The 14,701-nt window shown below is 40.1% G+C and overlaps 1 non-coding gene across 1 annotated transcript; it reads right to left on the reverse strand.

Annotated features, from left to right (window-relative positions):
- Nucleotides 1-5,495: 5,495 nt before the first annotated feature.
- Nucleotides 5,496-5,600, reverse strand: LOC127099601 (small nucleolar RNA R71). Its single transcript, XR_007794085.1, has one exon. It is a non-coding gene; the product is annotated as a small nucleolar RNA R71 (small nucleolar RNA).
- Nucleotides 5,601-14,701: the final 9,101 nt, after the last annotated feature.

Here is a 14,701-nt window from a genome sequence, read left to right on the forward strand (position 1 = left end):
TTGCTTCGCTGTGTGGATAAAAAGGAAGCGGAAAAGATTATGGAAGACATGCATGACGGTATTTTTGGGACTCATCCTAATGGACATACCATGGCCAAGAAGATTCTGAGATCAGGGTATTATTGGTCTACCATGGAAGCTGATTGCCACCATCACTCCAGAACCTGTCACAAGTGTCAGATCTATGCGGATAAAGTACATGTACCTCCTGCTCCATTGAACGTGTTAACAGCGCCTTGGCCCTTTGCAATGTGGGGCATCGATATGATTGGAGAGATTAAACCTACGGCTTCTAATGGACATCGCTTCATTCTCGTCGCTATTGATTACTTCACAAAGTGGGTAGAGGCAGCCTCATTCGCTTCTGTCACCAAGAATGTGGTGGCACGGTTCATCAAGAATAGTCTTATTTGTCGATATGGCATCCCTGAAAGAATTATCACTGATAATGGTACTAATTTGAACAACAAGATGATTACTGAACTCTGCACGCAGTTCAAAATAAAGCATCATAATTCTTCTCCGTACCGGCCAAAGATGAATGGCGCCGTGGAGGCTGCTAATAAGAACATCAAGAAGATCATACAAAAGATGACGGTAACGTACAAAGACTGGCATGAGATGTTACCATTTGCTCTCCATGGTTATCGCACTTCAGTACGCACTTCGACAGGGGTAACTCCTTTCTCTTTAGTCTACGGAGCGGAAGCTGTTTTACCAGTGGAAGTCCAGATTCCTTCTATAAGAATCATGAAAGAGGCGGGCTTAGACGAGGATGAATGGATTCAGACTCGGCTCGACCAAATAAACTTGATTGATGAGAAGAGACTTGCGGCTGTTTGTCACGGGCAGATATACCAGAAGCGCATGACCCAAGCATTTAACAAAAGGGTCAAGAGACAGGTGTATCAGGTAGGCGACTTGGTGATCAAGCGTATCACTCTACCACAAGGTGACCCCAGAGGCAAGTGGACTCCCACATACGAAGGACCATTTGTGGTTAAGAAGGTATTCTCCGGTGGAGCCATGATGCTTGCTACAATGGATGGCGAAGAGTTCCCGCATCCTGTGAACGCTGACATAGTTAAAAAATACTACGCATAAAAGAGACCCGCTAGGTCGACGTACCTAGGCAAAAGTAAGGGCATCCCGGCGAACCAAAAGGGTTCGGGCAAAAGTTAGGGATAAATATATAAAGACGTATACCCGGCAAGTCGAAAACCTGAAAAGGCGGCTTGGGCAAAAAGGGGTATCCCGGTGGACTGAAAACCTGAAAAGGCGGTCCAGGCAAAAATTAGGGATTAAAGCGTATGACTATGTCCCGTTCTCTGCCACCTTCACCCAAGTTCAAGGGGCTGAACAAGCCAATCACCTCTATCCGACAGCAGGAGATGAGATGCTTGAAGACATAATGACAGTAGTGGAGTCAAAATCAATAGGGCTTATTCTGCATAGCTTTCTTTTTGTTGTCTGGACAATTTCCTCTTACTAGGATTTCTGTCTCCTTGTACTCAAATTGCCTATTTATAGGCCCTCTTTCAAAATCAATACAATTTCATTTCCAAAAAGATGCTTTTGTTTTACCTTTTCTGTTTTGTTTGCGTAAACGTCCATTGATTTACTTTGAATTGATTTATGCACTTGAATATGATCAATGTTTACCAAAAATGCATGCCTAGAATAGTAATAGCAATTACTACACGACTTCAGGATCGAGGAGAAGGTCTAATCACGCTTCCCAATGAATCTGTTGCTAATTCGATTCCCCGGCTAAGCCAGTTATTCCCCAGAAGAAATGGGCATCACTAGACGAATTGGTCATCTCTTCTATCCCCAGCCAGGCTCTGTCGAATGTTTCTACCATCAGACAGAAATCAAATCCCCCAGCTGAGACAGGGTCATCAATACAAATATCTCCGACCCGAAGACTGAGATTTGTTTCCCCAGTAGAGTCCCCTGGAAGAACGTTTCAGACACATAGTGCATTCATTACATCATTTCACATCACATACCTACATACCATTTTCGTTCCGCATCATATACATTACATCATTTCATAACATATACATGTATACAATGCTCTCATTTATTCCAGACGCATAATTCACTCATTACATCATTTCACAGCATACGCATGCATACAACATTTGCATCTCATGCATCATGACATGGCATGAAGCTAACTTTATTTTTCAGGTCAATTATCCTCCTGACATAGTCAAAACAAAGGTCCATTCAGACGGACATCCTTATCAGTTACATTCAGGATTCAACTACATCTTTCAGATATACTCCATGTCAACATTCATTCTGACATCCTCCTAACGATGGCATCTATAAGCCCATCCCAAATATTCATTGCAAATACTATCAGATATAGCCTAGCGTACGGTTCATCCTGATTCTTCTCAACATATGACTCCTTCAACTCAGATACGATCTAGCGTACGATCCATTCTGACCTTCAACAACTCAGATACGATCTAGCGTACGATCCATTCTGACCTTCAACAACTCAGATACGATCTAGCGTACGATCCATTCTGACCTTCAACCACTCAAATACAGTCTAATGTACGACCAAGTTAGACCGTCAAGTTCTCAGATGCTACCTTCGGACAGGTACATTTCTGAGTGGTAGTCTAGTATACGACTACTCCCTTTCTCAGGTGCTACCTTCGGACAGGCACATTCCTGAATGGTAGTCTAGTATACGGCTACTCCCTTTCTCAGGTGCTACCTTCGGACAGGTACATTCCTGAATGGTAGTCTAGTATACGGCTACTCCCTTTCTCAGGTGCTACCTTCGGACAGGTACATTCCTGAATGGTAGTCTAGTATACGGCTACTCCCTTTCTCAGGTGCTACCTTCGGACAGGTACATTCCTGAATGGTAGTCTAGTATACGACTACTCCCTTTTCAGCAGCTTCATCCTAACGTACGGCTCATTCTGCGACTCAGACACGGTCTAACGTATGATCCATTCTGATCCCTTATCCCCAGCAGTATAGCATACTCTGACTCCCCAGCGAAGTCAACAGCATAATGGAGGATTCACTATACGGTCTGATGTATGACCCGGTGTGACACCCATGTCTCTAGATATCGTCTAACGTACGACACAATCTGGAAATCTCCTCAGCAAGTTTCTTGGATGGCATCTTTAAGCCCATCTCCGTCAAGACAAATGGACAAGTGCAAATTTTTGGGGCATTCTAAGTGTTCAATAATCTTTCACCTCCAGACCACGAATGGCACATGCCATTCTACTCTCTCGGTTCGAGAATATTGAACAGGGGCAGCTGTCATACCCCAAAATTTGCCCGTCGATATTACAAAGCATTTTCCAAGACCCTCTGACTTGTTCTGCAAGGCACTGATATCAAATGGACAAAAGCCCACTCACAACAGGCCCAATCCACAGGCGGCCCAAAATAACTGGCTCGCTAGGCGAGCAGCTCCTTCGCCTAGCGAACATTGCATCATGCCACTCGCCCAGCGAAGCGTTGGATCCAGGAAAAAGCCCAGACCTAGTTTGCTCGCTAGGCGAGCAATTCCTTCGCCTAGCGAAGATCGCGAAAGTTTGAAGCTTTGGACCTCATTCTAAGCCCATTAGGTCACCACTACCACTACTATAAATACCTGCTCTTCTGCCACGAAAAACACACAGAGGCGGACTCACTCACCCGGAGACACTCACACAGAGATCCTGAGAAAACCCTAGCACCGAAACCCTGCTGGCCCAAAGAGTTCAGAAGGCGGAAACCCTGAAGGCCGCTCCCCGCTCCGAAGCTACCGTCGCCCAACTCAATCCGGCTCGCCAATTCAAGGTTGCAACTCGATTTGCAAACAGGTTTGCCTCACTATTATCGCTTTAGTTTCTTACTTGGCATATGATTTAGGATTCTTAATCTACATATGATTATCACTTTGTGTCCTTATTTTGCATGTGGTACCACTTTAGTGTCTTAATTTGCATATGATATCGTTTTGTACTCTCATTTGGCATATGGTATCACTTCATGTTCTTAATTTGTGGAGGATATTATAATTGAATTCATAAATATTTTGGAGTTTTGCATGAGAATTTAAATGTGCTTGAATATTGTGAAACTGAACCATATAATTATGTGTTGGATGCCATAAGCCATGTTGCAGGTTGAGGTCCTAATGTTCTCAAATTTCAAACCCGTGGCCGCTCGCTAGCTCCTCGCTAGGCGAGCCCGCAGCGAGCCTTCGCTGAGCCTTCGCTAGGCGAAGCAGAGGCGACCAGGCCAGGGGCTGCTTTGCCCTTTTGCTGCCCATTTCATGTTTACCTGATGATAATCCTGCATTATTTGGCTTAAATTCCTGGCTGTTATATTTATCTTATGGTGCAATTTCCAATTATATTTTATCTCGATGCTTTAATCCGTGTGTTCATGGTGTAAAGGCTAGCATACTTCCGAAGAAATAGCCGGCTAGGTACTCCGCTTTATGCATGGGAAGCTTTCATGGAGATGGATTCTAAATTGTTTCACTTTAATGTGAAGATTCATATTGATTGCCTAATTAATTTTAATGTAGTGATCCTTAATGTGTTGATTTTAATGTATCGATTTAAGGCGGTATCACCATAATTACCTAATGAACTTAAAACATGGACTTTAAATAAATGATATCGGACCTCTCTTTATTACCCCACAATTTCGATATTACGGTCATGTCCCACGAATGTGGGGATACACTTAGCAATGGCCCTTCGATTAAATCATCATAAAATAAATCATAGTCCCTCGGATGTTGCCTTCGAAAATACGATTTTGTCCCTCGATGACCCTTCGGTGTAGCCTACGGTTAAATGATGATAGTCCCTTCGAATGCTAAGGTATCCTCACAACTGTTGCCTTCAATGACCTATCGATGACCCTACGATGACCCTTCTACATCCCCAGGATAAAACTACTTACTTCTCAATAGTAAGGACAGTTTTACCCTCATAAGGATGGGAAATGCCCGGAAAGACCTCGGACAGGTATAACCTTAATTGCTCATTCATAACAAAAAAATGCTTTTCACACCTCACACCTTTCAAACATCCTTTTTAGAAAATCACCACTTAGCATACATCCGTACTAGGATCATTGCCGAGTTATATTTTTCTAAACTACTTTCAAAAAACTATACGAGATAACCACTTTGTATACATTCATGCAAGAATCATTACAAAGTTAAAATCTCGTTTTCAAAGCCTTTTTATACACTTTTCAACCACCTTTTTCAAACTAAAAAAAAAACATAAATGATTGAGCAATTAAGAGCCCATGGATAACCATGGATACAAAGGGTGCTAATACCTTCCCTTTGTATAAAGTACCTCCCGAACCTAAGAATTTAAAATTAAGGTCTTTCCTGTTCTTTTCCACCTTTCCTTATGGGATAAAAGAAAAGTCGGTGGCGACTCTTGCTAACCGCGACATTGCGATTACAAATCCAATAAGGTCCAGTTCACCGTATGACAAAACCAAATAACTAGATTTACTCAAAACCAAGGAGAATCACTTTTTGAAGCTTGGGAGAGATACAAGGAGTTGTTAAGAGTTTGTCCACACCATGGCCTAGAACAATGGCTGATCGTTCATACCTTCTACAATGGACTCCATTATAACACAAAGATGAGCATCGACGCTGCCGCTGGTGGCGCGTTGATGAACAAACCTTACCCTGGAGCTTATGACCTAATTGAGGATATGGCCCAAAATCATTACCAATGGGGAACTAAACGAGCATCAGTAGAGAAAAAGGAGACCCAAGGTGGAATACATGAGATAAGTTCTATGGACATGATGCAAGCGAAAATGGACGCTTTAGCCCTTAAGGTCGAACATATTTCTACAAACTCTAACACCGCAACGGTAGTTCACACAGAGTGTGAACTTTGTGGATCTAAAGGACACGAATCGGCAGAATGTAACCTTTTGAACAACCTGAACACCGACCAAGTGAATTACGCCCAAGGTAACCCATTTTCAAACACTTACAACCCTGGATGGAAGAATCACCCGAATTTTTCCTATAAAAACCAGAACCCTATCCAAAATTTTGCACCTCAAAGACCACAAGGTTTTCAAGCCCAAAAACCAAATCAACCTATGCAAGTTGTGCCCCATAAGCCTAACCTTGAGAAGATCATAGAGAACTTTATATCAGGCCAGACTTAGCAAAATAAAGAATTCCTAAACCAGAATATTCACGTAAACAAACTGATAACGTAATTAGGGACTAAGGTTGATCAGATAATTACTCATAATAAGATGCTTGAAACCCAGATCTCACAGGTAGCACAAAACCAAGCCCCGCAAACTACACCTGGAGGACAATTCCCTGGACAACCTCAACTCAACCCTCAAGGGAAAGATAACGCTATCGCATTACGAAGTGGGACTGCTTACGAAGGGCCTTATAACCCAACAATGAGCGAGTCCAAAGCTTCTAAAGAAAATATACCTAACAACCAAGGAGAGGAACCAGTGGAACCCGAAAAACAAACCGACCAAGAAGGAGAAGCCAAGGATAAAACTTACAAACCACCACCCCCGTACAAACTATCAATCCCATATCCGCAAAGACTTAAACAAACCAAAATCGATAACCAATACCAAAATTTTATAAAAGTAATAGAGACGCTTCATGTAGAGATTCCTTTCACCGAAGCCATCACCCAAATTCCATCTTACGCCAAATTTCTCAAAGACATCTTAACCAACAAGCGTAGGCTTGACGATCCCAAACCCTTGGAATGCAACTTCATTTCCGAGAATAAACTTGCTAAGAAGGAGAAAGACCCTGGGAGTTTTTCTATACCTTGCATTCTAGGGAGTCATGTGATCGACAAAGCTTTCCTAGACTTAGGCGCTAGTGTGAGTTTAATGCCCTTAGTTGCATGTAAAAGGTTAAACTTAGGAGAATTACAACCAACTAAGATGTCCCTCCAATTAGCCTATAGATCTGTTAAGTATCCTGTGGGCATATTAGAAGACATCCCCGTTAGGATCGGTCAACTTTATATCCCGACAGACTTTGTGGTCATGGATATCAAGGAAGACGACGATATCCTTATCCTTTTAGGTAGACCATTTTTATCAACAGTCGGAGCTATAATAGATGTTAAAAGAGGAAAATTAACTTTTGAAGTAGGAGATGAAAAGATAGAGTTTATTCTTTCAAAGTTCCTAATGGCACCAATCATAGGAGACACATGTTACGCGATTGATATCATAGATGAATGCATAAGGGAATTTGATCAAGAAGAACCTATGATCGAACCATTTTTAAACCCGAATGAAAAGGATGACGAGCTAAAGGAAACAGAACCTCACACTAACGAATGTTTAGCCCTTACTCCAGACCTTTCACCAAACTCTCAGAAACCCAGCTCAAGAACTTAAGGAATTGCCCAAGAACCTAAGATACGAGTTTTTGGATAAAGAAATGAACTTCCCAGTAATAGTTAGTGTCACCTTAAACCAAGACGAGACAAACCAACTCTTGAATGTTTTACGAAGATACCCTTTTGCCTTAGGGTACAACATCTTTGATTTAAAAGGTATAAGCCCATCCGTGTGTATGCACAGAATCTCGCTAGAGGAGGATTCAAAACCTTCTAGAGAACATCAGAGAAGAATCAACCATGTAATGAGTGAGGTGGTAAAGAAGGAAGTCCTTAAACTGCTAGAAGCTGGTATAATCTATCAGATCTCCGTTAGTAAATGGGTAAGTCTTGTACATGTGGTACCCAAAAAGGGAGGCATCACAGTCGTGCAGAACGAGAAGGGCGAGCATGTGGCTAAACGTATAGAAGGTGGATGATGTATGTGCATAGAATATAGGAAACTAAATAAGGCAACTAGGAAAGACCATTTCTCCCTTCCATTCATAGATCAAATGCTTGAGCGTCTTGCCAAACACTCTTACTTTTGTTATCTGAATGGATATTCTGGATTTTTCCAAATACCCATACACCCCGAGGATCAAGAAAAAACAACCTTCACCTGTCCTTATGGAACATTTGCTTACAGATGAATGCGTTTGGACTCTGCAATGCGCCAGCTACTTTCCAATGTTGTATGATGTCAGTCTTCACAAATTATCTCGACAGAATTATGGAAGTGTTCATGGATGATTTCTCGGTATGTGGGTTTGACTTTGAGAATTGTCTCATTAATCTTGAGAAAATCCTAGAAAGATGCGTAGAAGTTAACCTTGTATTAAACTGGGAGAAGTGTCACTTTATGGTTAAAGAAGGCATAGTGTTAGGACATATAATATCTGAAAGAGGCATTGAGGTTGACAAAGCAAAGATAGAAGTGATAGAAAACCTTAAACCTCCTAAGACTGTTAGAGAAGTCCGAAGTTTTCTTGGACACGCCGGTTTTTACCGATGCTTTATTAAAGATTTCTCTAAAATAACAAAACCCCTGACCGGCCTTCTGATGAAAGAAGATGAATTCATTTTCAATGAAAAATGTATCGAAGCCTTTAATCATTTAAAACAAGCACTAATTTCAGCACCCATTTTACAAACTCCGGATTAGACTCAACCTTTTGAAATAATGTGCGATGCTAGCGATTTCGCCGTAGGAGCTGTTTTAGTACAAAGAAAAAATAAGAAATTACATGTGATATATTATGCTAGTAGAACCCTAGATGCCGCTCAACTCAATTATACAACAACAGAGAAGGAACTCCTAGCTGTAGTTTTGTGATTGATATATTTAAGTCTTATCTTGTCGGATTTAAGATTATAGTCTATACAGACTAGGGGTGGACAAGAAAAAACCACCTGAGAATAACTAACCGAACCGGTTGCAGGATTCTATTTTGGGTCGGGTTAATTCGGTTTAACGGGTTGGACGGATGTTGCAAATGGGTTCAGAGGGGTGTGTGTGATCGGGTTCGGTTTTGTTTTTTTGGCCCAACAAAATCTGAGCCCGACCGATTGTATTTTAATTATCTAACTTATGCCCAGCCCAATTTTATGACACCCAATAGAATTTTGGCCCAACAAAACCAGAGTTCTCCTCCAAAGCTTTAGCGCCCCTTTGAACCCTAAAGCTTTAGCGCCGTCCACCCCTCTGAACCCTAAAGCTTTAGCGCCGTCGCCTTGCTTCATCTCCAAAAGTAAAACAAAATCGTTATCTATGTCTCTCCTCCGCCGTCATCACCGTCCTTTCCTCCTTCATCATCACTAAGCAGAGAATCATTTGTATCCTTATCCCTCTTAATCACGTTCTTTTGTGTTCGTATTTGCTTTCTAAACACTAAGTCTTTCTTTGTTCTTGATTTCAGATTTTGTATTTTCAGGTTTTGTAATTTCAAGAGTTCTTTGAGTTAAAGGAAGGTTAGATCGTTGTTTATGTTTTAAGAGCTTTAATCTTTTATATACTGTTTTAATAACTCCATTTATTTTATTTTTATCGAGATATGGAAGAGGCTGTAGAAATGCAAGGAGCTGGAGAAATACAAGGAGCTGGAAATTTCCATAATAACCGTAAGTTTAGTTTATTTTATGTATGTTTTGTATGCCTATGTCGATATATCATGTTGAATATTTTGTTTGCTACCTTATTAAAAGTTTAAGGTAATAGGTCCTTTAAGTCATTATTGTTATCATAAGTGAAAATGCATACAACAATAAACAAAATATAACTAAGTTTACGTAATTAAACAATAAATTTCAGCACATAAAAGTATCATTAGAGAAAGGAAATGTAATAAACTTTGAAACTAAGCCTATAAACACTTAACGAGTTGATGATGTTGGTTGTGTGTTGATTATAATCTTCATTAATTTTCAGTAATGGAGAATGTTACTCAAAACCAACCTTCTTCATTAACATCTGGTGTTGGTGCAACTGATGTTGCTGCCAATGAAATTCATGTTGTTGGACTTCCTTCACTTGGAAAGAAGAGAAAATAAAATGCTAATGGTCCTAGGAAATCCTCTCCTGCTTGGGACCATTTTATTAAATTGCCTAATGAAATTGAAGCACTAGCTGCTTGCAAACACTGTCATAAGAAATATTTGTGTGATCCAAAAACCCATGGGACATCTAACATGCTTGCTCATACAAAAGTATGTACCAAGATGCCACAAAATGATCCTACTCAAACTGCCCTCTCCTTTGCCGGTGGAGAGGGTGGTGGCTTGGTTGCCGCAAGCCAACGATTTAATTTGGCAGCTTGTAGGAAGGCTATTGCTCTCTTTGTGATCCTAGATGAACATGCTTTTAGGGTAGTTGAAGGGGAAGGCTTTAAGTTGTTATGCAAACAATTACAACCCCAATTAACTATTCCATCAAGGAGAACTGTGGCGAGGGATTGTTTTCAACTTTTTGTTGATGAAAAAGCAAGATTGAAAGGTTATTTCAAATCTGATTGCAATAGGGTAGCCTTAACCACTGATTGTTGGACATCCATTCAGAATCTTAGTTATATGACCCTAACTGCAACTTCATTAACAATGATTGGAAGTATGAAAATAGGATTCTAAGTTTTTGTTTAGTTCTTAATCATAAGGGTGAGACAATTGGTAGAAAAGTTGAAGAGATTTTAAGGGAATGGGGAATAAGGATGTGTCCACAATCATTGTGGACAATGCAACATCTAATGATGTAGCTATTGCTTATTTGAAGAAGAGGATTGACAATATGGGTGGTTTAATGAGTGATGGATCTTTCTTTCATCTTCGTTGTTGTGCACACATTTTAAATCTGGTGGTTCGTGATGGTTTAAAACAGAATGATTTATCCATTTCTGCCATTAGAAATGTTGTTAGATTTGTTAGGTCATCACCCCGAAGATTTGCAAAGTTCAAAGAATGTATTGAGTTTGCTAGAATTAAATGCAAGAAACTTCTCTGCCTAGATGTTCCGACAAGGTGGAACTCATGTTATTTGATGCTAGATGCTGCTGAAAAGTATCAAGCAACATTTGAGAAAATGGAAGGTGAAGATTTTAGCTATTTGGAATTTTTTGGATTAGTTGGCCCCCCTACTCTTAATGATTGGGAGAATGTTAGGTGTCTAGTAAGTTTTTTCAAAATTTTTTATGATGCTACTATGGAATTTTCTTCGTCAAAACAAGTATTCCTTCATAAGTCATTCCACCAACTAGCTTCAATACATTGTGAGCTTAAAAGATCATCCATGAACTTGAACACAATTTTAGCCTCAATGGGATATGAAATGAAGAAGAAGTATGACAAATATTGGGGGGGAATTGAAAACATCAACAAGTTTATTTATTTTAGTGTGATTCTTGACCCTAGATACAAGTTAGGATATGTAAAGTGGTGTTTTAATGATATGTATAATGGCGAGTCGGTGCCTTTTACTAATATGATTAATGTGATAAAAAATGAGTTGTTTAAACTATTCAATTGGTACAAGGGTATACATGAAAAGCAACATGGACCCTCTACTAGTCCTAATGAGGGTGGTTCATTTGGTGATGGTGTTCCTAATGTTGAAGTTCCATCTCATTTTGCAAGGGTTGAAGCTTTTAAAGAGCACCTTAAACAAAAAGATTCAATAGATAAAAAAATGATCTTGAGAGGTATCTAGATGATAATTGTGCCGATGATTTTAACTTTGACATCCTTATATGGTGGAAACAAAACTCTTGTAGATACCCTATTTTATCAAAAATGGTGAAGGATATTTTAGCTAGTCCAGTATCCACTGTCGCTTCTGAAAGCACGTTTAGTACCGGGGGCAGAGTTCTAGACACATATAGAAGTTCACTAACCCCTGAAATGGCAGAGGCTTTGATTTATGCACAGGACTGGTTGAAACCTACACTTAGTCAATTCAAAGACTTGAATATAAATGAAGAATTTGAGTTGTCTGCCACTATTGTTTCAGGTATGTAAATATTTGAGTATGAGTATTTAGTGTATTAATGTATTGGCTTTGGTTTTGATTTAATTATTTGGTTTCTGTTTATATTTATGCAGAATTTAGTGGTCCCTCTACTAGTGGATCAACATCTGGTGATGGATCTGATGCTGTTGGAAACGGAAATGAACCAGTTGCTGGTTCATCTCAATCACATACTTGATGATGGTTGTGGTTTTTGTATTTTTCATTTGATTTACTTATATCTATGTTTTTTACATGTATTAATATATTTTTGTGTTTCGTTTCAGTTTGTTTTTTGGAGTCATTTGTGAAAATGACCTTATTTTGGGCTATTGATTATTATGGATAATCAACTTATCTATCAGCTAATATCCTCAACAGTTAATTTTTTGTGATAATATATCAACCAATATCCTCACATGAAGGTATTAGCTGTTTCCAAAAAGGAATTTATGTGTTGGATAACTATCTTTATAGGTTTTGTTTGAATGAACTTGTTTACTGGAAGTATATGTTGTTAATTATACATACTTGATGTTTTCCTTTAGTGTGAGGGATAATGGTTATCCTCGAGTTGCCATTATCAGAGATAGGGAAAAGGATCGAAGTGATCCAAATTATGATCGTAGCTATGGAAGGTGAGTTTTATCTATGTACCGTAACAACTTTCTGAAAATGAGTATCATAATTACAAGTGCAACATTTTTTTTTCATTTGATTGTGCTGCACTGTCTTGTGTTTGTATAAGGTCTGTTTCTGAAAACGAGTATCATAATTACTTGTATGGGAACTGTTTGACTTTATTTTATCCTTTGTTATAGAAATAGTTTATACAACAACATTTATATGATAGGCACCTATGTCATAAGCACTTATTTAAGTTGTTGATTCCAAATAGGGTCTAAATATATTAGTTGGCTTACTAATTAGATTGAATTTAATTATTGGTTCAGGTATGCTAGGAGTCTCTCAGCCTCCGCAGTTAATTTGGTGCCCTTTAATTTGCCAAAAGCTCAACCTTCATTTGCTCAGTATGACATTACTTTTAATCAGTTGGGTCAAATGGCACAAACTCAGGCTTCACTTGGATATGAACCTCCTTCAACCCCGACAATGAGCCCTTTTTGTACCCCAGGATTGAACCCAGCATCCGAAGATGGTGCTTACCTACAGTGGCCAAGTCCTACAATGATGTATGCACATTCATATGACCAATTTAGACATGCTGCTTACCAAGTAAACCACATTTATTTCACTTAATGTTTTTACCATGTTGAGTTTGCTGAGTGATTTCTGTATTATTGGCTGCAAATACCATGACATGCTTGCAATAAATCTAATAATTTCTTAAACTACCTGTGTGTTTTGGGTTGACCATTTTGATTGAAACAGTAGTCATACTCAATACTTATAATTTACCTTATAATTTTTCGCTTACATTCAAAATCATAGCCCAATATAACATTTGAAATAACAAGTGAGTCTTTAAAATCACTATCAGAGCAGTGTGTCTATTGTGTTGGTTGGGTGCTGGTTGGTCTTTGCATTTGGCATTCACAAATGTCAAAAACAATGTAAGAACCTATAAACCAAGCCGAGAAAGTGTAGAGAACATTTGCTACAGTTGCTCTTGACAGACTGCATTCAGGATTGATAATCCCCAGAGAGGTTTATTTCCTCACCCGCTGATGAAAGGAAAGCTTGATTCTCCAGCGTAGTCCCCGGCAAGTGCTTGGCCTTGTCCTGACATATGAAGATGTCATCCTTGTGATACCGGTAAGTGTCATGTCAACATTCGCGTGTGTTCTTTCTTTGGTGTCGGTAAACACCATTATTTCGGTGTCGGTAAACGTCGAGTTTCTCCCATTCATCCGTTGATGTCTGGTTGAGTCTTTCCAGTCATCCGTTGATGTCTGGTCACCTCCCGTTGGTGTCGGTAAACGTTGAGTTTTTCTCATTCGTCCGTTGACGTCTGGTTGTATCTCTTTCTTCCCAGTCATCCGTTGATGTTTGGTCACCTCTCCGTTGGTGTCGGTAAACGTCGAGTTTTTCCCATTCGTCCGTTGACGTATGGTTGAGTCTTCCCAGTCATCCGTTGATGTCTAGTCACCTCTCCGTTGGTGTCGGTAAACGTTGAGTTTTTCCCATTCGTCCGTTGACGTCTGGTTGTATCTCTTTCTTCCCAGTCATCCGTTGATGTCTGGTCACCTCTCCGTTGGTGTCGGTAAACGTTGAGCTTCTCCCATTTCGTCCGTTGATGTTTGGTTGAGTCTTCCCAATTATCCGTTGATGTCTGGTCACCTCTCCGTTGGTGTCGATAAACGTCGAGTTTCTCCCGTTCGTCCGTTGACGTCTGGTCGAGTCTTCCCATTCATCCGTTGATGTCTGGTCACCTCTCTGTTGGTGTCGATAAACGTCGACGTCTGGTCGAGTTTTCCCATTCATCCGTTGATGTCTGGTCACCTCTCTGTTGGTGTCGGTAAACGTTGAGTTTTTCCCATTCGTCCGTTGACGTCTGGTTGTACCCTTTTCCATTCATCCGTTGATGTCTGGTCACCTCTCTGTTGGTGTCGGTAAACGTCGAGTTTCTCTCGTTCGTCCATTGACGTCTGGTCGAGTCTTCCCAGTTATCCATTGATGTCTGGTCACCTCTCTGTTGGTGTCGATAAACGTCGAGTTTCTCCCGTTCGTCCGTTGACGTCTGGTCGAGTCTTCCCAGTTATCCGTTGATGTCTGGTCACCTCTCTGTTGGTGTCGATAAACGTCGAGTTTCTCCCATTCGTCCGTTGACGTCTGGTCG

This window comes from Lathyrus oleraceus, chromosome 6 (genome assembly GCF_024323335.1).
Source record: "Lathyrus oleraceus cultivar Zhongwan6 chromosome 6, CAAS_Psat_ZW6_1.0, whole genome shotgun sequence".
Taxonomy (NCBI): domain Eukaryota; kingdom Viridiplantae; phylum Streptophyta; class Magnoliopsida; order Fabales; family Fabaceae; genus Lathyrus; species Lathyrus oleraceus.